Source organism: Lissotriton vulgaris, chromosome 8, assembly GCF_964263255.1.
Source record: "Lissotriton vulgaris chromosome 8, aLisVul1.2, whole genome shotgun sequence".
Taxonomy (NCBI): Eukaryota; Metazoa; Chordata; class Amphibia; order Caudata; family Salamandridae; genus Lissotriton; species Lissotriton vulgaris.
In genome coordinates, this window is record NC_141696.1 from 1,192,753,542 (window position 1) to 1,192,770,906 (window position 17,365).

A 17,365-nucleotide genomic window follows, 5' to 3' on the forward strand; every position below is an offset into this window, starting at 1 on the left:
TGAGAGTGCAATCTTAGTCTTTACAAAAATTGCCGTGCTGTTCCTAGGGAGAGGGAGGAGGGAATGGTACAGTCTGTGATGCGGATGATTAAGGCAGGGTGACAGCAAGGTAACCCTGGGAATCCATTTTGTTGGATTTAATGCCCTCACACACTCTTTCAGGTGTCATGCTTCATCATTTGGGCCTGCTCCTCGTTGGGTCGGCGCTGCAATACCCAACGGGCAAAACCTCATAGAGGGGCTCTTTGGCGGAGATCTTTTTCCAACAGCCGTATGGATGAAGTGCGGGTATGGGGCCAGAAATAGAGGGTAGACGTAGGGTAGTGAGTTAAAATAAAGCTAGTGGTACCGGGAATGATTTATTCAGAAGGGCCACTGCTTTAGTTAAAAATGGTTTTCTAGAGGAGAGTGATGGAAAGTTATGTTTCCAGCAATCCTCCAGAATTTGTTATAGTCCGGTCAACATGTTTCTCGCTACTGTAAGATTAACAAGCGATTCTTCAGGACCCAGATGACTATTTAGCAAGTATCCAAAGGTGCAAAAAACTGTCGACACTAATACCCCAAAGTGTGGTGTATGTATACTCATATGGCTACAACACTAATGGGTGAAGGGAGAACAATACTATATTACCCTTCTTCTATTGTGACTGCCAATACCTAAAGTTATAAACAGTCAGATAACGACAGTGTCCAGCGGGTAAAGCTTCAGGTAGATCTTCCACTGCAAGGTTGGTAATCCCTGAGCTGCACTTCACGCACCTACCCCTTGCCGCTGGAACCGGGTGAAAAAAAAAGTGCAATCTTAGTAACATCCTCACAAAAGGTCATGTTGCCCAAACTGTGCATCTTACATATGACCTTTGTTACGCAAGCTTTGTATAGCTATTATCATGATATATTTTAAAAATCATTTCCCTTCTAGATTCCTTCATCGCACTGCAGTGCAGCTGAATTTATATATCATCAGATTTATATATTCTGTTTTGAGAAGCTGGAGATAATACAAAGCCGCCCTGCATTTTATGATATTCAAAACCCTTTATAAGGAAATAATGAATTCTTTCCGTGGTTCAGAGTATAACTGACAGAAAAAAAGAAAATGCAGCATATTCTGAGGTGAGTTAGAGTGACATGGACGTGGGTCAAGGAGGGAGTCGCAATATACTTTGCTGGGATAGCAGACCAATAGATGAGCAATGCTGAACCTAAATCTAGTTAGCCTATACCTTTTAGAATGTTGTGTATTGTGCCTGCTAAGCTGATGCTAACCGTGACTTTAGAATTTTTACCTATTTCCCCTTTTCCAGCCTTTATCTGATCAGTTACAGTGCACTGGCTACCAAAGCATATATCCCTTCTGCATACATAAAATCACTGAATGACAGTCAAAACAGAACTAGGGTGAGGCCCGTTTGTGTGCCCAGGGACCATTTCTCTGACCAAAATAGGCTCCAGCATCGGTATCACTTTCCCAGAGTACAGCAAAAGAATGTACATAGAGATGTCAGCGATTATGGCAGTGAAGTGGTGATGCATGCTGTAACCAGCGACAACAGTGGCCATCAGCTGTGTGTTGCGGGAGCTGGCGGCCCACGCTTAGTTGGGCGCGGCTGGTGTTGACCACCCACAAGTGGGTTGGCCACAGGAAACTCTTGAATGTGGTATTTGGTCAAAAAATCACTCAAAAAACAAAGGTTTAACGGAAGTTATGGTTAAATTTGGCCATAACACATCAATTATGGTTCATAAAACCCTCAGAAATTCACTTAAAAGTGCAGTTAAAGTGCAGTCATGTTTACAAATTAAAACAGAAAATCACAGAAATGTGCAAGTTACACTTGAGAGGACAATCTAACTCACACAACAGTCAGGCAAACCATAACTCACACACCAAATGCAATGCTTAAGACATCTCAAAATTTATATCATCAACTAAGAACATCAAACAGCAAAATCTTCAAACCGATACTCAAAAAAGTCACATCAATAATGAATACCACATTCATAGTAGTCTCTTTCACAGGATAAGGGTAATGTGATATGTAATCTCATCTGTAAGATTATTTACAATAGTTGGAATTGTATCTGTCGTAATAAGGGTGAGGTCATGAGCATTGCATTTGGTGTGTGAGTTTTGGTGTGCATTGCTGCTATGCAAGTTTGGATTGTGATACTAACCATAAAGTGAGAATTTCAGTGGGCTTTCCATTTTGATTTGTAGCCATAACTGCACTTCAACAGTGGTTTTTAAGTGCATATGTACATATATGTACATATTACCTACTGGCAGGCGCTAGTAGTTATTTATAGTTAGGGCCTAGCTCCCATAGGAAAAGCATTTTTTGACTTGCCTATATTTTTGGCGCCGATTGACGATTCTTCAAAAAACTGTCCCAAAAAGGTATCAAGTTAGCTCTTTTTGTGCATGAAAAGTTTTGGGGTGATCCTCTAAGCGGGGACCAAGAAAAAGGGGGGGGGGGGGTCAGATACAGTGTGTTCCCCATGGTAATTCCCATAGAGATTTTAGACACAACTACAGCCCAAAGCACTTAATGGAATTATACCAAATTTGGCAGAAAGGTAGCTGTTGGTTCAGAAACCGACCTTTTTTTGAATTGGTGTAAATCCGTTGAGTAGTTTTTGAGATGTTAAGGGAAAAACAAATTTGAATATATAGGGACATGGAGACTCTGTGACTCCTTTGATCCGCGCACCAACAGCAATGTTATGATTGGCTGGCCACAAACTGAGTAGAAAGTTGTGGCCGCCATGTTAGACATCGGGTAACGGTCCCCTACAGTAAAAAAAAAAAAGAACAAATGTGGTAGAAGGAGGCAGGGTACCCTGAACCCCTGGGGTCAATTCAGGGGTCTATGAGGAACCCCTATGGGCTAATAAATACCCTTGAGCATTTTGTTCTACAATGTGCATGTAGTGGCGACGCTCAGCTCTGCCCCTTGTGTAACTTTCCGACAGGGTCGTGAATAGTGAAAAGAAATATTTACAACAAAAAACATTAACAACACTCAATTAGATCAGCATGCCCTCACTGACAGACCCAGTCAGACACATATACACCCACTCACAGACCCACTAAGACAATCACACACCCACTCACAGACTAACCATAAAGTGAGAATTTCAGTGGGCTTTCCATTTTGATTTGTAGCCATAACTGCACTTCAACAGTGGTTTTTAAGTGCATATGTACATATATGTACATATTACCTACTGGCAGGCGCTAGTAGTTATTTATAGTTAGGGCCTAGCTCCCATAGGAAAAGCATTTTTTGACTTGCCTATATTTTTGGCGCCGATTGACGATTCTTCAAAAAACTGTCCCAAAAAGGTATCAAGTTAGCTCTTTTTGTGCATGAAAAGTTTTGGGGTGATCCTCTAAGCGGGGACCAAGAAAAAGGGGGGGGGGGGGTCAGATACAGTGTGTTCCCCATGGTAATTCCCATAGAGATTTTAGACACAACTACAGCCCAAAGCACTTAATGGAATTATACCAAATTTGGCAGAAAGGTAGCTGTTGGTTCAGAAACCGACCTTTTTTTGAATTGGTGTAAATCCGTTGAGTAGTTTTTGAGATGTTAAGGGAAAAACAAATTTGAATATATAGGGACATGGAGACTCTGTGACTCCTTTGATCCGCGCACCAACAGCAATGTTATGATTGGCTGGCCACAAACTGAGTAGAAAGTTGTGGCCGCCATGTTAGACATCGGGTAACGGTCCCCTACAGTAAAAAAAAAAAAAGAACAAATGTGGTAGAAGGAAGCAGGGTACCCTGAACCCCTGGGGTCAATTCAGGGGTCTATGAGGAACCCCTATGGGCTAATAAATACCCTTGAGCATTTTTTCTACAATGTGCATGTAGTGGCGACGCTCAGCTCTGCCCCTTGTGTAACTTTCCGACAGGGTCGTGAATAGTGAAAAGAAATATTTACAACAAAAAACATTAACAACACTCAATTAGATCAGCATGCCCTCACTGACAGACCCAGTCAGACACATATACACCCACTCACAGACCCACTAAGACAATCACACACCCACTCCCAGACCCACTCAAACACTCACTCACAGACCCACACCGACACTTACGCACCAACTCACAGGCCCACTGATAGACTCTCATATCCATTCACAGACCCACAGACACTTATGCACCCACTCATAGATACAGTTACACACTGAAGCACCCATTATCAGACCCACTGAGAGACTCATGCTCCCACTCACAGACCTACACAGACACTCATGCACCAACTCGCAGACCCACTCAGACATTCATGCACCCATTTATAGCTCCACTCAGACACTCATGCACTTACTCACAAAGTCACTCAGGCACTCATGCACACACTCCCAGACCCACTCAAAAACTCATACATTCACTAACAGACCCACTCAGTCTCTCATGCACTCATGCACTCACTCAGAGACCTGCTCAGACATTCACGCTCCCACTGAGAGGCACACTGAGAGACTGACACATCCACTCACAGTCCCATGCAAACACTCACACACCCACTCATAGACCTACTCAGACTCGTGCACCCACTCTCAGACCCACTCAGACTCATGCACCTGCTCAAAGACCCACTGAGACACTCATACGCCCACTCACAGACCCACTGAGACACTCACACACCCACTGAGAGACCCACTCAGACACTCATGCACCCACTCATGCATCCACGAACAGACCCTCTCAGAGACTGACACACCCACTCACAGACCCACTGAGAGAGACACACACCCACTCACAGTTCCACTCGGACAATCACACAGCTACTCACAGACAATCTAACAGACTCATGTATCCACTCACAGACCCACACAAACAGGCATGCACTCACTCATAGATACAGTTACACACTGACCCACCCACTCTCAGACCCACACAGAGACTCATGCACCCACTCACAGATCCACTCAGATACTCATGTACCCACTCACACATGCATGCACCCACTCACAGCCCCACTCAGACTTACACACTGACTCAGACACTCATGCATGTACTCGCACAGCCTCTCATGTACCCATTCACAGACCCACTTAGACACTCACAGACCACCTCGGATACTCACACACCCACTCACAAACCCATTCAGATACTCATGCACCTACTAACATACTCACTCAGAAACTGACACACCCATTCACAGACCCACTCAAACACTAACGCACCCAGAGTGCCAAATGTTAAATGTGGTGTTGTGCATTAGGTTACAGGGACATTAAAGTTAGAAAATAACATTTTTTTTAATTCACTGAAAACAACACAGGATACAGGGTTGTTATAGTTAGGAAATACAATTAAAAAAAACCTAAGAAATTCACTGAAAAAAATCAAAGGTTACAGAGCGTAAGTTATAGTTAGCTGAGGTAACTATAACTGCTGAATTTCACTGGTTTTGTACAAGTGAAATCGGATTAAGCTCCGATTTCACTTGTACAAAACCAGTGAAGTGCAGCAGTTATAGTTACCTCAGCTAACTATAACTTACGCCGCCGCAATGCACTGCTTATGACCTCACATATGTCATCACTCATAACATGGTCAGTGAAATCACTGATGACATCTCAAAAGACATCACTGATTACATCATCCACTGATTGTGAGTGTTTTCCAAAAGGTGCATGAGTGTTAAACATGTGTACTAAGGTACAACAAAAGTTTAGTATACTTTGCGTACTACTAATGAGTGATACTATTTCTAACATATATTATGTAAGTGGCTTTGTGACTATGTGTATCCGTGTGTGAGTGGGTGTGTGAGTGACTGGGTGTGTGGGTGAATAAGTGGGTGTGTGAGTAGCTGTATGGGTGAATAAGTGGGTGTGAGTAATAAACACTAAATTGCTCTTCCCCCGCAATCACGCTCATCAATTTATGATATTTGTAAAACATTCATAGTGCAGCAGTCAACACAATAATTACAGGGCGTTGTATGTCTTAACTTTACCAAAAGTCTGTTGTATCCCGTCATTTTTTTTTTTTGCCTGAATAGAGCTAGGTCATCCATGAACAGTGATACATTAACAAGGAGTCAACTCATGTAATCTGGGGATTTTATAGTAAATGGAAGTATATTTCAATAATTTAGGACATTTTGAATTCCAGTCTCATAACCTTGAAGGGTCATGTTGCCAACTATTCCTTGCTTTGGTCATACTGGATGACGAGACTTGGAAAAGAGATGTGGATTGGTGCATGCACGCTGGAAAAGTGACACTTTAAATACATTATTCTCATTTAAATCTACGTATTATGGAGCAGTTGTTGGATTATGGGGCAAATCCAGTAAATCTTTAAATTCGGTGGATATCAAAGTGCCCACAACATTTCTGCACCTGGTTAAAGGTGATGTTACAATGGTTTAAAATGAGCTTCAGATATTAAGTAATTTCTTTTTAAAACATTCTTTAACTGATATTTCTCTAATCCTGGGCTGTAAATGAAATATACAATATATGATTATTGCCATTAGAAATCTACTGAGTTCTGGCATAGTTTCTGGATTTACAAGAGAAGGTGTAAATTTAGAAATGAATCATTAAAAGTATTGGGCAACTGTAATCTGAATAATTGTTACTTTTTATTTTTTTTTAACTGGATTTGATGTTTGGTTTCAAATACTCTCTTACATTTCCGAAAACAACTAACTGTACCAAAGTAGCCATTAACGTCCCCGGACATCAGTCAGTCAAAAATGGGAACACCTTCCCATGGACCCTCTGCTATTGAGGCGTGTAGCTAGATTCTTGCTATTGCATGCAAACATAGGTACCAGTTTTAACATCTGGTTAATGTAAGTAATGTAAGTACAGGCTTGCAAAAAACGACACAGTACTAAGCAACATCACAAAACACAGTCAGCACTGTAAGGATGTGGAAATAATTTTTATTCAAACACATCTGATTTTTTGTTCTAATTATATTACAATAGGATTATAATAATAAGGATTATCTCTGCCGAATAAAGCATTATTATTGAAAATCTAACTAGTGTTTGAGTTTTATTTTGCAGTCAAAATCTTTTTCTTCATTGAATACAGTAGCAAATGGGCTCTATATTTTATCAGAAGGATAGTTTATGTATAAGTAAGGGACAGTACAATTTGAAGTGGCTATGTCCTATGCAACACGTTTTAACGAAAGATTAGTCCAAACCCCTCTGCTTTGTCAGCAACTAAGCTGTGACCTTTAAGGATGCCACCGTTTTGTATTTCTGGCTGGAAAGGAAAGCCAAGTGTGTTTCAAAAAACCTTTCTGTAGTAGTTTTATTTGGCATGCACAGTGAATCTCTCACAGTGCATTCTTTTGGTCTTCAAGAAGGCAGGTCTCTTCACTTTTCAACTTTCCACATGTTTGATATGAGGTTGTCGAACACTACATCTCCTAATATATATAATAATTAAATACTTTTTTTTCCTGCTGTATTACCAAATCAAAGCCAAAGCTCTTTAAAGATGTGAAGCGAGTCAAGCCTTTCAAGACATATTCAAAGTTTGTCCTTCGAAATGTGCCTGCACTGGTCCCCTGGAGAATTGATTCGTCATATGTGGTGGGCGGATACTGATCAGAGAGGACGTTTGAGACAATGTCTGACTTTCTTGTTTTAATTTGATTTGCAAGTGTAATGTCTTGTGGAACTGTATGATCGGTACTCTTAAGAATCATTCTTATAGAATATAATTAAGTCTTATTTAATTCACATTAGAGCACGCCCCCTTGTCCAAGGCGGCACCTTTGGAATGAGTTTAGGTAATGGTTGTGTTTTGTGAAGCTGCTGCTGGCATTGCTCACTCAGCCTGTGCTGGCTGCCTTCTGCCTTTGAAAAGTGTTAAAATGGCCTTGGACTCATGTTTTATCTTGTTTTGACAAATGCTGCATTTTAGATTTACTTCCAAGCACTCATAGTTCCATATGCAGTATCCTAGTTTTCTTTTGCAGAATCTGTAGATTTTGAGAAGAGAATTCCTCATTTATAACCTACTGGCACCTCATAATGTAGAGTCGGAGTTCGTTACCTGTGTTTTGTAAAAAGTCTAATTTTCCTGTAGTCCCCTGTGCTTTGTATTCACTCCCCCATTCAGTTTTAACTTAGGCTCCCTGTAGTGTTTGTCTTCTCTTTCTTATGATTGTTGTGTTCCCTCCTGTCCATTTAGGTTGCTTGCTTGCTTAGGACCATCTTTGTATTTACATATTATGTCTCATTGTAGCACCTGTGTCAGTTACCTCTGCAGGTAATCGTCCCATCTCCTGGGTGAAGCTTTATTTTCAGCAGATATAGTCCTAATGTGTCTCTATAGAAAAGTAGATTTTTAAAGTAATCTGGACACGCACTGTGGCATAGCTGCCACAAAGTCAGAACAATTCAGATAGTGTTACGTAACCAAAATCTCAAGCTTCCGCTTGGTAGCTAAGCATAAGCAGAAAAGCCTTCTTCAGTGAACCTTGCATGTGATACAAAAACAGCAACACTGCAGTTATGAAATAATTAATTGAAACTTTCTAAACAAATTTTGTTAAAATGATGCACATTATTGATGGCATTTTACATAGTAAAGTGTAAGCACAAATGAGTCTATGGTTAGAAAAACAATGAATGTTCTACAGTAATGGAGGCTTGTGGGTAAAAGTGCATTCATTTTTGGCAGGGCAAAAACAATGGCCCTCGTGCTTTAAAAGAGAACAGTATTGGGAAGAATCTGTGTTTAAGAACACAGTTTCACTCACTCAAAAGCCTTTGTTTAAGAAGCTGATGAATAAATGTCCAGATCTTCTGACTGGTTCTTCGGATACCAATCATGGTTTCAGGTTGCAGGGCTCTCTTTTAGTTCCACACCAGAATGTCTCGTTGCAACTGGTCCCTTGGTTTCCTCTACCGGACAACCAACTCTCTAAGGCTGCATGCTGTATTCCACTCCCAAGATAAAGTGGACATGTTTTACATGGGCTATCTTAAACTGATTAGTTACATCTGATCTATTGATTTGCTTGCTGGTGGACACAGTTTCCATGGAATGTCAAGGATTGTCTCAAAAATGAGGTTACAGGGCAGGCATGATCATCCGGACGAACCTGGACACACTTCTCCTTGTAGGTCAGCAAGAGTCCTTGCCTGGTCTACAGAGAAGCCTTACACACAGAGGGACACATGGCAAAGCAGGAGTCTCAGCTCTTCAGTTTTTCACTAGGCAGAGGAAATTCTTCCAGCAAGTAGCCTTGTTGTCTCTTTTTCTGACCCAAGCACATCACTGAACTGAGTGAGTTTGCAGCAGTTTTTAGAAGAAGAATCCAACTCTGATTACAATATTTCGAAAACGAATCAAATTAGATTTTCCACACACGCTTCTCCTTTCTAGTTTGATCAGTTGAACAGCAGTCATGCTATTACCATTGTGCTGTTGTGTTTGTCTTTTTTGTCTCGGTTGTAAGATGTACCTGTCCACATTGTCTTGTATATATGTATATCTGATTACTGTTTAGTAATTAGGTTTGAATTGAGGAGCGACTTTCTTTGTTGATAATGTGTTGTCATTCATAGCATATGGTATAACGTTTATTGTGGGCTGATGTATGGAATGGACAGCCAGGATTTTTTAATAATTCATTAAGATATTGTGAAATTAACTGATCAGCAAATAATCCTCAGGAAAGTAATTGCTATTGACTTAGTATAGTTCTATCTTCCACAGGGGTACTTGGGCATCTCTCTTGTACATGAAGTTCAATTGCAGTATTTCAAAATAAGAGAACTCAGTTGAGCCTAGAGTTCTCTGTCTCTCAGTCATAGCTCCTCCCAAACCCAACCCATAAAAAACCCAGCATGATCAAAGCATAATCCTGCCCCTTCTAATCATATCTGCTTTGCCCACATGGAGATGGGGGCCTTGTTGACATGTAGCTATTGTACAACTGGGGTTTCTGGTTGGCCAGGGCACTCACCTAAGCCAGGCAGAAACAACCAGAGGGCAAGTAAGTTACATACCACGAATAACCTTTGTTCACCCCCTGTAAACTTGGCTCAGAAAACCAGAAATACTTGGAAGGTAATGCAGAGTTTAGCATAAACCTCTCAACATTTGGTGGTCACATAGACCCAGCGCATCTACGCTCCTATCACACGTTTACGGTCATTAGGCCCCCAATGTAGGTTACAGGGACACCTGCAAACCAACCACTTAATTACGGTAATCTCTGCTGAGATATTGTGAAATGCTCCTCGGGTTCAATACCGTGTTGTGCAGGTATTCAAAAGAGAGTTGAGTGTGGCGCAAAGAGGAGACCTCTCTCTGACCCACCTGGCCACTCGGTGTCCGTCAAAAACGGCTGTTGGGATGTGGTGCAGTTTCAAGGCTTCCCTCCGCCCCACTCATCCATTGTGCCTTCTTGGGGGCAGGGATTGCTCCGTATGCCTCAGGAAACCACTGTGAGCCATGTGGCAAACATCGTCAGGCCTCTGGCAAGGTGCCCGTGGCATCGGAAGACCAAGTTTCCCCAAGCCAATCCAGTCTGCCCCAATACCTCCTGCTGGCAACCAGGGAATGCTTTACCTCAGCCACCCAAACCCAGGAAGGCAGCTGTCTCGCTGTAAGCTGACCCCACCTTCTAGAGCGCAGCTTCGGCTGGTGCCACCTCAAGCAGGGGATTCCTAGTTGCCAAGGCGATACTGGGATCTCCACCTGGCAGCTTTCCTCGGTGCTGCGGTATAGGCCCCCACATGGGGTAGTGATCATGATCTGTGTAGGGCTTTTCTTGGAGGTCACATGGTCACTGCTAGCACGTCATCAAGCTCTATCTGGAGGTTAGCAAAGGACAACTTCACTTTTCCTTAATGCAAGAAGCAGCAGGCCCACCCAGCTGAGCACGGGGTAACTAGCAGTCACTGCTGACGACACAACTCCTCCTCCTTGCAGAATGTCCTCGGAATAAGGGGAAACCAGCCATGTTCTGGAGAAGCGAAGAACAAAGTGTTCACCACACACTAGCTTTGAGCAAGACTGCCACATATAAATCGCTCAACACACGCTAGGCATAAAATAAAGTGCTCGCCATTCGCTAGTTTTTGGGATAGGAAAACAAAAGAATGAAGCACTCAACATGTGCTATAATTGCAGACATCAGAGGCAGCAACCTCCGCTTACCTCATGCTGAGCCCCTGGGACAACACTTAGAGGGAGGCAGGCAGACAGCGAGGGGCAAGTAGACCAGCACAGCAAAGTCAGCAATTCCACTAGTGATCCCTCCTGGTAGCACTGCAGCGTCCTTGCAGAACAGTGTCAGGGAGCAGCTGGCAGCAGGGCAACAACAGAAAAGCAATCCATTGAGTCCTTTTGGCCACCCAACCAATAGCAGGTAGCAGGGCAACAGCAGAAGAGCAGTCACAGTGAGTCCTTTGTGCAGCAGTCCTTCTGACAGAGCTTTAGACCCAGTTCCAAAGGTGTTCTACCAACAGGGGATCAGAGCCCCTGTACTTGTACTCAAAATGTCTTTGATCTAAGGGGCACTTCGAAAGAAACCTTAAAAGTGCACAACACCCCCTTTCCACCCCAGCCCTGGTTCCAGACATCAGTAGGGAGTAAATCACTCCTTTGTGTGAAAGCAGTACACAGCCTATACAAATGTAAGTGTGCCTCGCCTTCCTCTCTCTCAGCCTGGGAAGACTATCAGTATGTAGATGTAACCCTGTTACACCCAGCCCTTCCTGTGTGAAGGCTGTCTGGAAGATATGCACAAAGTGTAGCTGTCATCTAGGCCCAGATGTGGACTTGAGTTAGGCTGAAAAGCACACAGAGGTAAAAGCACAGAGAAATGCCCACTTTCTAAAAGTCTTCAAATAGAAAGGAGTTAGGTCCCTGGGATGTGGGGAAGGCTGGACCTTATTAAATACTTTGACACAAAAAATTGCCGCCCCACTTATTTCATTAGCCCTTGATTATAGGCAACACATCAACTTGGATTAGATATGTTAGGTTTTTTATTTACCTTTTATTTTCAATTCTTTTTTTGGGGAAAATCAGAACATCTCATGACAGAGAAATAACACTGCACGTGTAACATATAAATACATCAACTGAAATTCAACATTAACAAAAATGAGAAGAAAATCACAAAGTGAAACATACAAAACAACTGTACCAATTCCAGACTGTTCATAAACAGGCAAGTTAAACTTTACAAGCCTCAAGGACCAATAATGGACAAATTCTTAAGAACAGTATCAGACAAAGTCACATTAGCAGGAGATATCACAGTGCACAAAATGACATGAGTGTAAAACTTTCAATGGTCATGAATTGCATCTCCTTTCATGCCGACGCGTTTCGAACTCCAAACAGTAGTTATGGGTTCTCTTCAGGGCTTTGTCATTTTCTATCTGTGCATGTATAAAAGAAAGGTAACAGTATGTAAGTGTGATTGACTAAGGCCTCCTTATTTCATACTGCCTGTGGTGTACCACATATGAATACCATAGTACCTTGTTTGTAGCTGTGGTTATCCTATGAGAGTTTGTGCGTCTTTGAAGCTGTCATCTACAAAGTAATTAAAATCAAGTTGTAATTTACAATTGGCGTTCAGAGCTCGCTCAGCGGTAACTTCCTACCAAATCACTGCAGGACGTACCTTTCACTATTTGTTAGTCCGTGTCTGGGCCGTCCCTATGGTGCGGTGAAGTTTTTCAAACCTGGGGGAAAGGCGGAGGTCGGGTTACTATTGTGTCTGTATCGCAATCTGTCTGGGTGAGAATGATTGTAAAAACAATCCTACCTTGTTCGCGTTCACCGCGAGCTTCGGGAGCCGCCGGCTCCGTTCTCAGCCGTTTGCCCTCGATTTCTATTTTGTTTGGACGGGTCCCGTATCAAGTCCCCTGTTGTCCTCTCGGGTAGCGCACTGTTGGCAAGGTAGGGAATTAGGTTTGTGTCCCTGAGACGGGAAGCATATGTGTCTACAACCCTCTGTCCCGCTCACCTTGTTAGCTGCGACTTGCTCTCACACTCACTCCGTTCGCTATGGAAGGCGGCAGTCTGGTTGCCTAGTAACTAAAAGCAAAACCAGGACAGTTGGTGTTCTGGGATATGTAGTTCCCTGGGGGTGCACCAATACACAACAGATTGCGAAAGCATTCTTGTGACGTCCCCGATTATCTAACCTTCAGTCAAAAAGGGGTTACTACACCCCTCGTGGAGCCCCACACAATTATGGCATTATAGCCTAGACACTTCAGAGAGAGAGTTTAATCCATTTTGGGTGCTATTAAATTTTAGAATGAGGTATGCCTCTTTCCTGAGAAGTGTTTCTTCAATATCAATAGGGCCTTTGTTGCCACTTGGCGCTATTGTCCAGAGTACAGTCCATTTAAAATCCATTTCGCTGTGATTTAAATCCAGGAAATGTTGGACCATGGGAGCGTTGACGACTTTTTTCTTGATTCTTGATCTGTGTTGGGTGACCCGGCTGTTGACCTGTTGAGTAGTTTTGCCTATATAGATCTTCTGGCAATCGCAAATAATCGCGTATACCACATTTCGGGTTTTACAGTTCGAGAAACTGGCATGTTTCCATTTGACTCCCCTGTGGTCAAACTCGGACCCTTCAATTGTGGAGTCACATGATATGCAGTTTCCACACTTGTGGTGTCCCTCAATTGGCTTGAGCCCCCATATCGATAGTAAATCGCTCTTGGGCTTTGGGGTGGATACGTCTGCTCTAATGACGTCCTGGCCAATACTTTTGTTCTTTTTATATGCGAACAAGGGTCGCGGAAAGGGGCATTCAAGTCCTTCCAGTAGATGCCAGTTCTTCAAGACCACTTGCCTTACTTTGTGTGTGTCTGGTCCGAACGTAGTCACACAGACCAGTCGATCCGTGTCTTTCTTAGCCGCTGTCTCAAGTAAACACTCCCGGGGAGTATATTTAGCCCTTTTCTTTGAGTTGTTCAACAACTTCTTAGGGTAACCCCGATTCTGCATCTCATTGCAGAAGCGAGTGGCATGTTTTTCATAATCTGTTACCTCCGAGCAGTTTCTCCGTATTCGGAGCAACTGCCCGTAAGGCAGATTGTCTCTCAAGCTTCTCGGGTGTGCACTCCGGTGGTGGAGAATGGTATTTTTGTCCGTCTTTTTGCGAAAAAGAGAGGACTTCAGAATTCCATCCTTGCAACTTATCTCTAGGTCTAAAAATGTCATTTTCTCATTGTTGGACTCGAGTGAAAACTTAATGTCGCGATGTCTCCCATTAATCCAAAGGTGGAAGTCCACCAACTCTGCGCGGCTCCCCTGCCACAGGAGCCACACGTCGTCGATGTACCTCAACCATTGTTTAATGTGTTTGCTGAAGGGATTGTTGGAGTACACAAATTTGTTCTCATACTCCGCCATGTAAAGTATGGCCATCTCCGGCGCATACGGACAGCCCATGGCCGTACCTTTGATCTGCATAAAGTATTGATCATTAAACCTGAAATAGTTCTTTTTGAGTGTTAGTTCAGCCAGTTTCAGGATGAACGAAGTAGGGACCTGGTGGGGCCTGTCTCTTTTCTCAAGGTATAGTTCCAGCACTTCTAGTGCTTCGTCCTGGGGAATTTGGGTGTACAAGGACGTTACGTCCATTGTCACCATAAATTCCGTCGTTGGGTCAAATTGTGTTCCCTCAACTTTTAGTAAAAAATCGGTGGTATCCTTCAGATACGACTTTACTTCACCGATAAAGGGCTTCAAAAAGAAATCGATGTATTTTGAGAGGGGTTCCAAACATGACTCACACCCGGAGACGATTGGTCGTCCCGGGGGCTCATCTGGGTTCTTGTGAATTTTTGGTAAAAAATATAAAATCGGCGTCCTGGGAAATTTCTTTATCAAAAAGTCTCTTTCTTTTGGTCCCACAAATCCATCTTCCACACCACATCTTATTATTTCACATATTTGTCCTTGGATGGCCCGCATCGGGTCCTCTGGGAGTTCTCTGTACCATTCGGGGTTATTGACCTGTGTCGCACCTTCCTTCAGATATTTATCCTTAGACCAGATCACCACAGCCCCGCCCTTATCCGCGGGTTTGATAATGACCGATGGGTCACTTTTCAGATTTTTAATGGCTATGCGTTGGCCTTTGGTAATATTTGGTTTGATGTATTTTTTGTTTTTCTCTAGTTTGTTGATTGCTGAAAGCATTACCTGTTCGAACGCCACCACCTGCTTGGGAATATTTTGATACGGGACAAAAGTGGACTTATTCCTCAAGCCTGTTACTTCTGTGTCTGTGCTTGGTGGTTTATTTGCAAAGAAGGCTCGCAGCCGGATCTTCCTACAAAAGGCAATGGTGTCTAGTTTGAGTCTGGTGAAGTCTGTTCTTTGACTGGGAACAAACTTCAAACCAAGGTTCAGGACAGCTTCCTCGTCTTTGGTAAGTACTTTGGTGGAAAGGTTCACTATTGTAGATGGTGTGGAATCTAGGACTTGTAAAAGTTCCTGCGGGTGCGCATTTCCCATTGTGGCTTGAACCGGGTTTTTGCCTGTGGGCCTTTGTCTAAAAAAGGCCCTTTCTTGTTTGAATTATTCCCTCTCTCCTCAGGTCCTGATGAGTTAGAGGAGGATGATGTATCCGAAAATGTTTTGAATCGGTTTCTTGATCGACCCTGGAAATTGTATAGGGCTCCACGCGACTCTGTTTGGGTGTAATAATCCTCCTTGAGGAATGGGTAGGCCCTCTCTAAAGAAAAAGCCTTGCCATGGTCCAACATTTCCTGGATTTAAATCACAGCGAAATGGATTTTAAATGGACTGTACTCTGGACAATAGCGCCAAGTGGCAACAAAGGCCCTATTGATATTGAAGAAACACTTCTCAGGAAAGAGGCATACCTCATTCTAAAATTTAATAGCACCCAAAATGGATTAAACTCTCTCTCTGAAGTGTCTAGGCTATAATGCCATAATTGTGTGGGGCTCCACGAGGGGTGTAGTAACCCCTTTTTGACTGAAGGTTAGATAATCGGGGACGTCACAAGAATGCTTTCGCAATCTGTTGTGTATTGGTGCACCCCCAGGGAACTACATATCCCAGAACACCAACTGTCCTGGTTTTGCTTTTAGTTACTAGGCAACCAGACTGCCGCCTTCCATAGCGAACGGAGTGAGTGTGAGAGCAAGTCGCAGCTAACAAGGTGAGCGGGACAGAGGGTTGTAGACACATATGCTTCCCGTCTCAGGGACACAAACCTAATTCCCTACCTTGCCAACAGTGCGCTACCCGAGAGGACAACAGGGGACTTGATACGGGACCCGTCCAAACAAAATAGAAATCGAGGGCAAACGGCTGAGAACGGAGCCGGCGGCTCCCGAAGCTCGCGGTGAACGCGAACAAGGTAGGATTGTTTTTACAATCATTCTCACCCAGACAGATTGCGATACAGACACAATAGTAACCCGACCTCCGCCTTTCCCCCAGGTTTGAAAAACTTCACCGCACCATAGGGACGGCCCAGACACGGACTAACAAATAGTGAAAGGTACGTCCTGCAGTGATTTGGTAGGAAGTTACCGCTGAGCGAGCTCTGAACGCCAATTGTAAATTACAACTTGATTTTAATTACTTTGTAGATGACAGCTTCAAAGACGCACAAACTCTCATAGGATAACCACAGCTACAAACAAGGTACTATGGTATTCATATGTGGTACACCACAGGCAGTATGAAATAAGGAGGCCTTAGTCAATCACACTTACATACTGTTACCTTTCTTTTATACATGCACAGATAGAAAATGACAAAGCCCTGAAGAGAACCCATAACTACTGTTTGGAGTTCGAAACGCGTCGGCATGAAAGGAGATGCAATTCATGACCATTGAAAGTTTTACACTCATGTCATTTTGTGCACTGTGATATCTCCTGCTAATGTGACTTTGTCTGATACTGTTCTTAAGAATTTGTCCATTATTGGTCCTTGAGGCTTGTAAAGTTTAACTTGCCTGTTTATGAACAGTCTGGAATTGGTACAGTTGTTTTGTATGTTTCACTTTGTGATTTTCTTCTCATTTTTGTTAATGTTGAATTTCAGTTGATGTATTTATATGTTACACGTGCAGTGTTATTTCTCTGTCATGAGATGTTCTGATTTTCCCCAAAAAAAGAATTGAAAATAAAAGGTAAATAAAAAACCTAACATATCTAATCCAAGTTGATGTGTTGCCTATAATCAAGGGCTAATGAAATAAGTGGGGCGGCAATTTTTTGTGTCAAAGCACTTTCTAAAAGTGGCATTTCTAAAATAGTAATGTAAAATTCAACTACACCAGTAAACAGGATTTATCCCTACTATTCCTGACATTACAAACACG

At 42.8% G+C, this 17,365-nt stretch overlaps 1 protein-coding gene across 1 annotated transcript in view; it reads right to left on the reverse strand.

Moving 5' to 3' along the window:
* The window catches only part of FREM2 (FRAS1 related extracellular matrix 2), a 639,092-nt gene that overhangs the window by 55,546 nt on the left and 566,181 nt on the right, over positions 1-17,365 (reverse strand). The gene's annotated exons all lie outside the window — the stretch shown is intronic.